The following is a 14238-nucleotide window of genomic DNA, read 5'->3' as shown; positions in this document are numbered from 1 at the left end:
TTTTGTAACTGGAAGTTTGTGCTTCATAATCTCCCTCACCTATTTCTCTGCTCCTCTCAATTCTCTCCCCTCTGGCAACCACCTGTGTGTTCTCTCTTTCTGTTTAGTTATGTTTGCTAATTTGTTTTGTTTTTCAGATTACACTGTGAAATGAAAGTATCTCCTGCCGTATCAATAAACAGGAAATGTCACAGCCATCAGTGATTTCTGGCCTCCAAATGTGAATGAGGGCTCCCCAAACTGTGGATGCTACCACCACCCCTCGTGGTGATGGCTGAGGAGCTGGGGGAATGCAAGAGGCAAGATGAACAAGGAAACAGGATGGGGGGCCCCAGAGAGCTGAAGTTCATATGAAAGGAGCGAATTCAGTGAGCCCAGAAGCTTGCATCTTCCCATACATGGAATGCTAAATTCCTTAACTTGATATCTGATCTTCGAGGTACAGACTGCCTGCTCCCTTTGTTGGAAACTTGTATATAGCCTGACTTCTTCTCCTGCCTTCTTGGAGCAGTTTTCTCAGCGCTACTGAGACTCTGTCTCCTAGCCTCGGAGTTCTAAACACTTCCACCAAATAAAATAACTCCCTATGTTTAGGTTGTGTCTACTAAAATAGACAACACATATAAGTGGAATCATACAGTATTTATCTTTTTTTGTCTGACTTATGTTACTTAGCAGAATACCTTCTAAGTCCATCTATGTTATCATAGATGGTAAGACTTTTGTCTTTTTTATAGCTGAGTTAATATGTATGTATATATATACCACATATTCTTTATTATTCATTTATGATGGACACATTACTTCATATCTTTGCTATTGTAAATAAAGCTATAGTGACCATAGGGATGTATATAACTTTTTGATTTAGTGTCATTTTTAATCACGAAATTATGTTTAAAAGGAGGAAGTCTCTTACGTTGGATAGAATATTTACAATTATTAAAAATCACCTTTCAATAAACATGACATAGGAATGACATAGGCATTATGACATAGAAACTTCTTCTAATATGATGTTAAGCATAAACATAATGCAAATTATGTATAGATAGTATCCTCATAACCAATTAAAAAATACACACAGAGGGAAAAAAAGGGAAGAAAATATATCAACATGTTAATCATAGCTATCTTGAGTTGCAAGGCTAAGATTGTTGTTTATTTTCTACATTTTAATATTTTTCCAATTTTGCACTGTGGAGAGGTAGAAGTTTTGAAATTACTGTGGAAGAAAAAAAAAATCCCAAGAGGATACCACTTAGGTTTTAGAAGATTGTGTTCAAATGTCAGCAGTGCTTCAGGACTTAGGCAAGTCACTTAACTTCTATGGTCTATAGTTTTCTTATCTGTAAAGTGAACATAATAACATGTCAATTATAAGACTATTGTAAAGGTCAAACAAGGGGTGTGGAAGTGCATTATCAGTTACTAGTAAGTTGCTTCATGAAAATATAAGATTCTGGTTATTGCTATGTTTCTTCCCCTCGTGGGGGACCTATAAGTTTCTGTTAAGGGCCCTCTGGGTGGGTGTGGGTAGCCTGCAACCTACTCTGGAGAAGAAGGAAAGGAGCTCATCCCAGCTGGAATTTATTTTGCTTGAATGGAGTCTATCAGGTCTAGCCAAAAATAATCTCACTGTGTTGAAGAGAGAGAGCGTGGAGTCAAGGTGGGAGCTCTAGGGAAAGAGGAAGACATTAGGCAAAGGAAGCCTCAGTCCTGGCAAGCCTGTTGAGATTCTAATTCTTGCTTCCAGTCTGTCTACAAGGCTGCATTCTCCTTCCAGCACTGAGACTCCAGTCTTGAGTAACATTGGACCAACCCTTACTCCCCCTGGACCTCAGGATCCTGTCTGGCAAATGAAGGCTTGTAAGGGCTGGTCCCTCCCTCCCTTCTGAATACGGGAACATATTCTTTGTGTCTCATGTGAAATCATCCCTTTCATCAGTGCCGTAAGAGAATCACCATGAGTGATCTATGTGAAGAGGTAAAGGGTGTGAATGAAACACACACAAAGAAGGGCAGGGCAAGTGGGCAAGCCAAGAGATCATGTGGTACATAACCAACGAACATATACTGAGGTAAGTGTAGGTCCTTGAGCTTCGCACTGAGAATTCAGAAACATGGGTCCCAGTTCTCTGACTACTTGGGGAAAGACAATGAAGATAGGATCACTTCCTAACTGCCAAGAACACATCCCAGGGAGTGAATGCCCAGGAGATCAGAGGAGGCAGATGATGACCAAAGAGACAAGGGGATAACTCGGAGAGCTGGTGGCTGAATGAGGTCTCCCAACTCTGGGAGTGAGCAGAAGGCACCAGTATGAAGGTAGGGTTAGGGAACAATAACTATTATACATAGCCTCCACCAGTCTGGAAGCTTCTAGTTGATTTATCTTGAAAAAATCATTTAATTCCAATGAATCTCTGTTTCTTTATTTGTAAAACAAGGCTAATAATACTTCACAGACTATTGGGATGATTAAATGGGTCAAAGAAGATGAAGTTCCAGTCATATAGTATGCATTCAAAAATACTTATTTTCTTCTCTCTCTCTTTTTTCTACATTATCTAGTGTTTAGCCCCAGACCGATGATTGGAAACTGGTGGTCTATGAGCCAGAGCTAGTCTGTAGAAACTGTTTTATTTGGATTACAGAATCCCAGCTTACACAGTATTTTAAAAACATTTGCATTAGTTGGCAACACTTGAAAATTAGGAGATTTTATATAACGATCCAGATTTCTGGCGTCTCTTGAAAAATCAGATCTGGCCACGGAAAGAAGGCCCACATTAACACTTGGCACCTACTGGCTGGCACTGAGTCAGGGCTGCTTCTGTGGGTGGGACCCCATTACCACTTCTCCACAGTCCCCACAACTCCCTACTGAGCTCCAAGCCTGAGGCCAGTGTCAGCTGTAATCTATCATTGTGTTTGCACTGTTTTTTATTCTCAAATTGAGTTAAGACTTGAGTGAAATTTCTTTTTAAAACAAAAGCAGAAAAATGAACCATTGGCCAAGAACACACGTTTCAAAAACAACAGAATAGGAAGAGAGCATATTTTGGGGGGAAAGTGAAGATAGTTCCTATTGTTTAACATGCAGATGAAGCATGACTGTATTGAAAGAAGACACTTGGCTTGTTTCACTTGTTACCTGCTTGGCCCTTGTAGACATTTGAGTTTATTGCCCTTAGTCTGGGCCACTTACTTTTATCAGTATGTGCTTGTGGAAAATATCAATCCCTCTGTAATTTTCTCCTGCCATGAAGGGGAAAATTCAGGCAGATCTGAAAAAGACATGCAATATCATTGGTGGTCAACATGAAGTCCAGTGAGTTGGCTACTGGACAAGGACTCTTGCCTCCATGAATATGTCAGTTCACCATGAGAGCAGACACTTCTGGGTCTTGAAAATATATGATCCTTCCAGAGCTTCCTGGTTAAGACTCCCATGACCAATGACAATTATAAACTGATGAAACAAAGTCTGGAATTAAAGGAGAAGCAATGGTTTAGAAAGACACTGTACAAGCAAGGGAAGGGAAGACTAGGATGAATGAAGAAAGCAACGCTGACATGTGTGCACTACCATCTGTAAAACTGATAGCTGATGGGAAGCTGCTATATAACGCAGGTAGCCCCGCCCGACATTCTGTGATGACCTACAGGGGTGGGATGTGGGGGAGGAAAGAAGGCTCACACAGGAGGTGATATACGTATAACTGTGGCTGATATGTGTTATTGTATGGCAGAAACCAGCACAACATTGTAAAGCAATTTTTCTCTAATGAAAAAAAATGCCAAAAAAAAAAAAACCCAAGAAAGTCACTATCCAGTAGAAAAGTCACGTGAGCTAACTATGTAATTTAAAAATTTCTAGTAGCCACACTGTAGAAAGAAACAAATAAATTTCATTTAAATAGTGTATTTTATTTTACTCACTATATCCAAAGTATTATTTTAGTATTTTAGTATGTAGTTGATATAAACATACATTGCTTCTCTTCTCATTAATTCAGCCTTCAAAATTTGGTGTGTATTTTCATTTACAGTACATTTTGGCCATATTTCAAGTGCTCACTAGTCTCCCATGGCCAGCGGCCACTGTACGGAGCAGTGCAGGTTTCGAGGATAGATAGGTGCATCAGCAACTATAGGAGCTTTACTGCTTCCTTGGTTTTGCTGCTGGCAGGCCCAGATCAGTCACATCTTGGTCTCTCTCTTCTTGTGTATCCCATATCCTCTGTATCATGTGCCTGTATTTTCTTCTCAACTTTACCAGCAAGCTAGCATTTTGAGGACACCCTTCCCACACTAGAACATATTTTCCTTTCCTTGCAGACTCTTTTGGATAAAGGATGATGTGGGACATGGTAGCAGGTGCTAACTATGTTTTCTTGACCTTGTGTATTCTTTTTTTGAGTTTGAGTTTGAGTTCGTCCATAATGGAAAATTCACAAATTCTCTGTTCTGAAACAGGATATTGACTTTGACTACTCCTATTAAACCCCCAAGATTAAAGATCCCACTGAGTCTTAGACTTTCAGTGTCAAGAACATTCATTCATTCATTCACAGATTCATTAACAAACATGCCAGGCATATTGTTAGGCCCTAGAATTCCAAAGATCACAAAAGCACATTTATTACTCACTACTTATTCCATATGAAAAGCAAGTAAATGCTGTTTAGCACAACAAGTACAATAATAGATGTAGAGTGGGATTGAGAGAAAAAGAGTAAGGGAGTAACCCTTTTGTTTGGTAAGATTAGGAAAGGCTCCACCGAGGAGGTGACTTTTGAGTGGGATCCTGAGGGATGAATAGAAATTCAGCAGGCAACAAGAAGGGCATGAACTTATACTTGTGTGGTCAGCACATGCCGAACTCTGGAAGAGGGCCCCAAATTGGAGGTGATGGCCAAAGCAGATGGGCCAGCTGTGTCTTTACACTGTGATCTTATAGGTTGGACTGCAATCCCCTGACATGAGACTACTGCTAGTTTGATATTCACTTAGCCTTCTGTTTTATTGTGACTTTATCAAGATGTTGCAAGGTGTGAGATGCCTAGCTCTATGATCAGTTTTAGAAGACTTCTGTATTTCCGGGTAACTCACAGAAATTGAGAACAACTTAACTTGTTTTTACATGAGGATCTCTTGGGCTCTATCTAAAAGTCATTTTTATAGGAGTTCTTTAAACAGATTTCTGAGTAACCCTCAAAATTAAGTACCATTAAACCATAACCAAAATGTACATGTGGATTTGAGATGTGTCAACATGTGTTTTGCATCTTTCACTTGTGAAATTTATGTATCTTGTATGGCCTTTGGGCAGAGCCCATGTGTTTCACATATGGTTGGTACATTTCTTATTAGGAATGGTATAAAGAGGGTCAGGAGAATCAGACTACTGTATTGATAAACATACGGTTTGAGATCCACTGATAATAAATGGCTTCTGAGACACCCACATTAATGAGAAGAACATTTATCTTGAGGACATAGAAATTTTTGGCTGGAAGGAATCTTGGAGAGAATTTGGTCCAACTCATTTATTTTACACTCAGAAAACTGAAATCTTGAGGGGTTAAGTGATTCATCTAAGGTCCTCAGATAACACTGGCAAAGCAAGGATAAGAACTTAAGCTGTCTGATTTCCAGCCCAATGACCTTTTTCTGTTTTTCACATTGCTTTGTTCATGATTCTTGTTAAAAGTACATTATCATTTTCCAGTTTAAAATGATTTCTGGATAGCAATTCTAGAGAGCTTTCCAGATTCCAACTATGAATACATAGGAAAAGATGAAAGTTTGTGGAAGAAGAGCCATGTATTTATGACTTAAAATTTTAGCCCCTAGGCCTAACAAAGAGAAGGCAATGGCAGCCTGCTCCAGTACTCTTGCCTGGAAACTCCCATGGACGGAGGAGCCTGGTAGGCTGCAGTCCATGGGGACTTGAAGAGTCAGACACGACTGAGCGACTTCACTTTCACTTTCATGCATTGGAGAAGGAAATGGCAACCCACTCCAACATTCTTGCCTAGAGAATTCCAGGGACGAAGGAGCCTGGTGGGCTGCTGTCTATGGGGTCACACAGAATTGGACACGACTGAAGCGACTTAGCAGCAGCAGCAGGCCTAACAAATGTTTAGCACACAGTAGTTCCTTATTAGTATTTGGGGAATGAATGAACCACAGCAATAATCCAGATGATGGCCAATCCACTACCAGAAGCTATGAGAATTGTCACCAAGACCTATAAAACTAAAGTGAGAACTGCTATTGGGGCAGGGGCAACATGGGATTTGCCAAAGAAACAGGGCAGGATTGATCTCCTATAGAGTGTGTCTCTACTCTGAGATGTTATTCAAAATATTCAATGATCTTGACCACACAAGCATCAGCCATCATAGTAAAGGCTGCTGTGAACAACTAGAACTGGAGCCAGTCAGTTAAATGCCAGCACCATATCTTCTCCCATTTTACTATTCTTTGGAATCCCTTTCCCACCCACCCAATAATTCTTTTTTCCATGTCTCCTGAGAGAATAAAACTATAGTGAAGGAAGGAATATGGATGAGGATGTGGATATTATTACATGGAAAATGTAGTCTCAGTGAATTAAGTTCTGCAGGTGGGAAGAATCATAGGAGCATTGCATGCTGGGGCACTTTGGGAATGGCTACCCCCTCCAGTATTTTGGCTGGGAGAATTCCATGGAATGTACAGTCCATGGGGTGGCAACGAGTCAGACATGACTGAGCGACTTTCATTTCGCTTCTTTAGAGTCAGTGAGCCGGGAAAGTGAAGGACATTTTCACAGCTTGGCGGTACTAGAGGAGCGTCTGCTGTGCCCTGGAGCTCTGAGTCCTCATGCACATCCTTCTGCCCTCCTGCTATTCACTTGGGAATGGGCTTTACCAAAACCACAGTGATGAGGTGAACTGAGCTACACAAAGCACTCCTGCAGGTGCATGCCACATCTGGATGCTAATTTTAAGATTGGAAAAATGGAAAAATCCAACATGGAACATAATAAAGAGATTGCACAACAAGTGACAGGAGAGAAAACATTGAGAAACTCCTTGAAATACTCTGAAGGATGCAAAAAGCTTTGTTTTCATGAAAGGAACCAAATACTATGAGGAAGAAATAGCCTGAAATGTTGATAATGAGGACTGCAAAGAAAATAAAGGCACAAAAAAGAGTTGCAGAATTTAAATCCTCACTGCAGACAGAAAATAGCAAAACTGATAACGCTGAAGACTGAATCAACAGCATTACAGACAAGCTAGATAGTTGCCCCCACTCCCACCGCAGAATGGAGAGAAAAACAGGGACGGATGGAGAAGGTTCTATGACTCAGTGTTCTTGATTGTAGAATGGGTCTAATAGTAATTACCTGCCTCAAAGGGACATGTGGCATTTAAATTAAATCATTGAATTTAATTACTTAAATTAAACTCATTATTGATAAATGTTTAAACCAGGTTTTGCATGTAGTAAACACTATACTGTATTTGTTAAGTAAAACAAGAAGCAAGAAGGTTACATACATGGAGGACAGAGGATGAAAATTAAAGTTAAGAACATAAAATACATCAGAAAAAATAGAAAACTTAATTAGATTAGCAATAATCACAAACACAATGACTTTTTGAATTCCTGGCTTCCAGCAGCCCACCTGACCACCAGCCGCATCTCTAGGCTCATACTGGGGCCTCAATAATCCTCAGAAACACTGAGAGTGTGCCACTACCCTTGTTACTGTCTTTTCCTTTATCCTCTTTATTTCTCTTCACTGTTTATTTTATCACTGGTTGAAATTATATTATACATTTGTTACTACTTTCACTTCCACTTGAATTTATGTTCATGAGTGCTAATCTCTCTTGTTCACAGTTGGCATAGATACTAGAAAAGTTATTGAATAAGTGAATGAAGGAAGACCTGGGTATTTGTATTAGATGGGTTCGTCATATCAGGTCATATACATTAAGAGAGCCATTCTTAGATATGTAATGGCAAGCTTTTAGATGACAAATAGAACTGGAGGCATCCATGGAAGAAAAAATTAGTTTCCCTGGCTAGAAGTGAAAAACAAATTTAAACAGCATCCTTATCCTCTGCTGTAGTATATGAAGAGAAACAATAGAGCAATGTCTTCAAAACTTCAGAAAAAATTTTATACTCATGTCCTGGAGGATTAGATTATAACTACCATATGACTTTTCTTTGAAAAAGAAATGAATCAAAAATAAGACCTTGATAATGGAGAACTCATGATATAAAGGGAGGGTGAGGGGTACTCATACTTTGCTTCTATAGCTTTAAAAGCCATTCATAGACAAAAGACTCCCACATTTAAATCTTTAGTCCTGATAGTAACCCGAATAATGGTCCTCTATAGACTTCTAGTGTTTCATCTTCATCCTTGGAACCTGTGAACATGTTACCTCACACACACGCACACACACACACACACACACACACACACACACATAACTTTTCAGGTGTGATTAAGTTTCAAATATTGATGCAGGGCATTATCTTGCATTATCCAAATGGAATCATTTGCAACCACAAGAGTCCTTGTAAAAGGGAGGCAGGAGAATCAGAATTGAGGAGGGAGTGGTAGGAAATGTGAAAATGGAAGTGGGAAGATAGAGGGATGTGAGGAAGGGATCATAAACCTAGACATGTAGGCAGTGTCTGAAAATGAAAGAAAGGTTTTCCCCTCAAAGTCCCTGTGTTTAGTCCAATGAGACTGATTTTGAAATTCTGACCTCCAAAGCTATAAGATAATAAACTAGTCTGGTTTTTAAATTGAGGTAAAAGTATACATAACAGTTAATCATTTTAAGGGGCACAGGTCAGTGGTGTTTGGTGCATTCACAGTGATATGCCACCACACCCTCTCTGTAGCTTAAAAATGTTTTCATTACTCCAGAAGGAAATGCCTGTCCATTATGTAGTTACTTTTTGCATCTGGTTTCTTTACTTAGCATAGTATTCTCAAGGTTTATCAGAGTTGTAGGACATATCAGTACGTCATTCCTTTTTATGGGATGTTTATTGTATATACATACCACAATTTGCTTAGCCATTCATCCACTGATGGGCATTTGAATCATCTTCATCTTTCAAAGTGAAAGAAAATGAAAGTCGCTCAGTCATGTCTGACTCTTTGTGACCTCATGGACTGTCCATGGAATTCTCCAGGTCAGAATACTGGAGTGGGTAGCCTTTTCCTTCTCCAGGGGATCTTCCCAACCCAGGAATCAACCTGGGGTCTCTCGCATTGCAGGTGGATTCTTTACCAACTGAGCTATCAGGGAAGCCCTTTTCCTCTTTGGGTATTGTGCATAATACTTCTATGACCATTCAAGTACAAGTTTCAATGTGAACAGTATTTTCATTTTTTGTGGATATAAACTTAGGAGTAGAATTGCTAGGTCATACAGTAATTTTATGTCTAGCCTTTGGAGAAACTATATCTCACAGTTTTACATTTGCACTATTTGTGATGCACTATTTTACATTTGACCAGGAATGTGCAGGGGCTACAATTTCTTCACAGTCTTACCAACACTTGTTCTTTTTCTTTCCATTAAAAAATTATGGCAATCCTAGTAGTTGTGAGGCGATATCTCATTTGGAGGTTTATTTGCATTTTTTGATGGCCAATAATGTTGAGTATCTTGTGCTTGTTGGCCAGTTTGGAGAAATGATCAAGTATTTTGCCTTTATTTAAAATGGATTTTTTGCTATTGTTGAATTCTCTGGGAGTTGGTGATGGACGGGGAGGCTTGGCGGGCTGCGATTCATGGGGGCGCAAGGAGTCGGACACAACTGAGCGACTGAACTGAACTGAACTGAAGAGTTCTTTATATGAAAGTTGTCTTTCCACTACCTTGAAAATCACCTTTGATGCACAAACATTTAATATTTATCAAGTCAAATTTACCCATTTTCCCTTCTTTTTCCTTGTATTCTGTGCCAAATCTAAGAATACATTGCCAAATCTGAGGTTGCATAGATTTAATCATATGTTTTCTTCCAATAGCTTTATTACCTTAAGCATTATATTTAGATCATTGATCCATTTTGAGTTAATTTTTGTATATGGAATTAGGTTAATATCTAACTTCATTTTTTTTTTTTTTGGCATGTGATTATCCAGTTATTCTAACACTACTTGTTGAAAAGACTGTTCTTTCTTTCTTGAATGATCTTAGCATCCCTGTCAATTGGCCATAGATGTTTGGGTTTGTTTCTGAACTCTGAATTCTATTCCATTGGTCTGTATATCTTATGCCAGTATCAGATTTTTTTTTCACAAGTTTTTGTAGCTTAGTAATAACTTTGAAATGAGAAAGTATGAATCCTCCAAATTTTGTTTTCTCTAATTTTTTTTTTTTTTTTTTTGGCTGTGCTGGATCTTTGCTGCAGTGCCTGGGTTTCTCTAGTTGTGGCCCATGGACTCTAGAGGGCACAGGCTCAGCAGTTAGGACATGTGGGCTTAGTTGCCCTGTGGCTTGTGGGATCTTAGTTCTCAGATCAGGGATCAAACTGGTGTCCCCTGCATTGGAAGGTGGATTCTTAACCACTGGACCACCAGAGAAGGTCCCCGTTTTCTTTTTCAATATTGTTTTGACTATTTGGAGTACCTTGCAATTGTATGTAAATTTGAGGATCAACTTTTTCATTTTTCGACAGAAAGGGTCATTGGAATTTTGAGAGGGGTAGCACTGAATCTGCGGATTACATTAGGAAGTATTTTCATCTTAACAATGGGTCTTTCAATCCATGAAATAAATGTATTTCCATTTATTTAGGTCTTCTTTAATATCTTTAAACAATGTATTATAGTGTTTGTGTACAAGTCTTTTACTTCCTTGATTAAATTTATTCCTAGGAATTTTATTCCTTTGGATGCCATTATAAAGAAAAATTTCATTCTGGATTGTTCATTGCTGTTGTAAAGAAACACAACTGATTCACAATTTTAAAAGTTTATTTTCCATTTATTGTTGCTGTTGTTCAGTTGCTAAGTCATGTCCAACTCTTTGAGACCCCATGAACTGCAGCACGCTGGGCTTCCCTGTCCTTCACTATCTCCCCAAATTTGCTCAAACTCATGTCCATTGAGCCAGTGATGCCATCCGACCGTCTCATCTTCTGTCACTCCATTTTCCTCTTGCCCTCAATTTTTCCCTGCATCAGGGTCTTTTCCAATGAGTCTGTTCTTTGCAACAGGTGGTCAAAGTATTGAAGGTTCAGCTTCAGCATCAGTCCTTCCAGTGAATGAATATTCAGGCTTGATTTCCTTTAGGACTGACAGGATTGATCTCCTTGCAGTCCAAGGGACTCTAAAAGTCTTCTCTAGCACAACAGTTTGACAACATCAATTCTTTAGTACTCAGCCTTCTTTCAGCTTTTAAAGACTCTGCCCACCCTGCAGAAGACCTGGGTTTGACCCCTGGGTTGGGAAAATCCCCTGAAGAAGAGAAAGGTTGCCCACTCCAGTGTTCTGGCCTAGAGAATTCCATGGACTGTATAGTCCATGGGGTCACAAAGAGTCAGACACAACTGAGGGACTTTCATTTTCACAGCCTTCTTTATGATCCAATTCTCACATCCATACATGATTACTATAAAATCCGTATCTTTGACTATATGGACCTTTGTTGGCAAAGTGATGTCTCTGCTCTTTAATACACTGTCTACAATGTTCCATTTGTAATTACTATAAAATATTGGCTATATTCTTCATGTTGTGCAATCTACCCTAGAAGCTTATTTTATAACTAAAGATTTGTACCTCTGAATCCCCAACCCCTATTTTGTTCCTCCACCTTCCCTCTATCCACTGGTAACCACTGATTTGTTCGCAACATCTATGAGTCTGTTTCTTTGTTATATTCTCTGTTATATGTATATGTATATGTATATGCATATACATATACATATACATATATGTTAAATACATATATGTTCAATGTATTCTGTTATATGTACTATTTAGATTCCGTATATGTGATATCATACAGTATTTGTCTTTCTCTGTCTCATTTATTCCACCTAGCATTATGCCCTTCAAATCCAACTATGTTGCTGCAAATGGCAAAATTTCATTCTTTTTTATGGCTGAGTAGTATTCCATTGTGGAGAAGGCAATGGCACCCCACTCCAGTACTCTTGCCTGGAAAATCCCATGGACGGAGGAGGCTGGTGGGCTACAGTCCATGGGGTCGCTGAGAGCTGGACCCAACTGAGTGACTTCACTTTCACTTTTCACTTTCATGCATTGGAGAAGGAAATGGCAAGCCACTCCAGTGTTCTTGCCTGGAGAATCCCAGGGACGCCGGAGCCTGGTGGGTTGCTGTCTATGGGGTTGCACAGAGTCAGACACGACTGAAGCGACTTAGCAGCAGCAGCAGTATTCCATTGTATATACATTCCATTGCATATATATGTATGTAGAGATATATATCTCACATCTTCTTTATCCGTTCATCTATTGAGGGACACTTAGGTTGCTTCCATGTCTTGGCTGTTGTAAATGATGCTGCTATGAACATTGAGGTGCATGTAGCTTTTGAATTAGTTGTTGTTTTCTGTTGTCTATCTGGGCTTGGAATTGCTGGGTCAGATAGTAGTTCTATTTTTCCCATTTGAGAACCTTCCTACTGTTTTCCATAGTGGATGTACCAATGTACCTTCCCACCAACAATGTACAAGAGTTCCCTTTTCTCCAAATCCTTGACAACATTTGTTATTTATGTTCTTTTTGATGATAGCCATTCTGACATGTGTGAGGTGATATCTCATTGTGGTTTTGATATGCAATTCCCTCATGATTAGTGAGAAACACAGCTGGTATTTATGACTTTGCTGATTTTGTTTGTTCTAGTATATTTGTGTGTATTTGTTTGTGTGTGCATTCTTTGGGATTGTCTATATATAGAATCATGCCATCTGCAACTATTGATAGTTTTTCTTTTTCCTTTCCAATCTGAATGGCTTATTTGGCATAATTGCTCTGTCTAGGACTTCCAGTGCAATATCCACTGCAGTAGCCATGGTGAAGTAAATATCCTTGTTTTGTTCCTGATCTTAGGGGAAAGGTTTCAGCTTTTCACTCTTTTAAGTATAGTGTTAGCTGTGGGGTTTTGGATTATGTCCTTTATCATAATGAGGACGTTCCATTCTATTCCTACTTTGTTAAGTGTTGTGTTTTTTCTTTTAATCATGAAAGGGTCTCAAATTTTGTTGAATGATTTTTCTATGTCTATTGAATTGATTGTGTGGTTTTCTCCCCTACACTGTATTAATATAGTGTATCACATTGATTGATTTTCTTATGGTAAGCCTCCCTTGCATTCCTTGGAAAAATCCCACTTGGTCATGGTGCATAATCCTTTTAATGTGCTGTTGGATTCAGTTTACAAGGATTTTGTTCAGGATTTTTGCATGTACATTTATAAGAAATATTGGTCTGCAATTTTCTTTTCTTGTGATATCTTTGTCTGGCTTTAGTATCAAGGTAATGCTATCCCTAGAATGTGTTAGAAAGTGTTTCCTGTTCTTCTATGTTTTGGAAGAGTTTGAGTACTATTTGTGTTAATTTTTCTTTAAATGTTTGGTAGAATTCACAAATGAAATCCTGTGGTCCTGAACTTTCATTTATCAGAAGGGTTTTGATTGCTGATATTTTTTCTCATTATTTGTTGTAAGTCCTTTGAGATTTTCTATTTCTTGGTTAGGTCTTTATTGGTAATTTGTGTGTTTTTAGGAATCTGTCCATTTCATATAACTTATTTAATTTGTTGACATACAATTGCTTATAATATAGTATTCTCATAGAATCCTGTTAATTTCTCAAAGGTCAGTAGTAATGTCTTTACTTTCATTTCTTATTTTAGTTATTTGTATCTTCTTTCTTTTTTCTTAGTCAGTCTAGCTAAAGGTTGTCAATATGCTGTAGTCTTTTCAAATAACCAAGGTTTAAAATTTTTTTTTCTCTGTTGTTTTTCTGTTCTCTACTCTATTTATCTCTGCTCTAATATTTATTTCCTTTCTTCTACTGGATTTCAGTTCAGTTCAGTTGAGTTCAGTCACTCAGTCATGTCCGACTCTTTGTGAACCAATGAATTGCAGCACGCCAGGCCTCCCTGTCCATCACCAACTCCCGGAGTTCACCCAAACTCACATCCAACAAGTCAGTGATGC

This window comes from Ovis aries, chromosome 2 (genome assembly GCF_016772045.2).
Source record: "Ovis aries strain OAR_USU_Benz2616 breed Rambouillet chromosome 2, ARS-UI_Ramb_v3.0, whole genome shotgun sequence".
Classification (NCBI taxonomy): domain Eukaryota; kingdom Metazoa; phylum Chordata; class Mammalia; order Artiodactyla; family Bovidae; genus Ovis; species Ovis aries.
The sequence above is the reverse complement of the archived record's forward strand: the minus strand, read 5'-3'. Positions refer to the sequence as shown.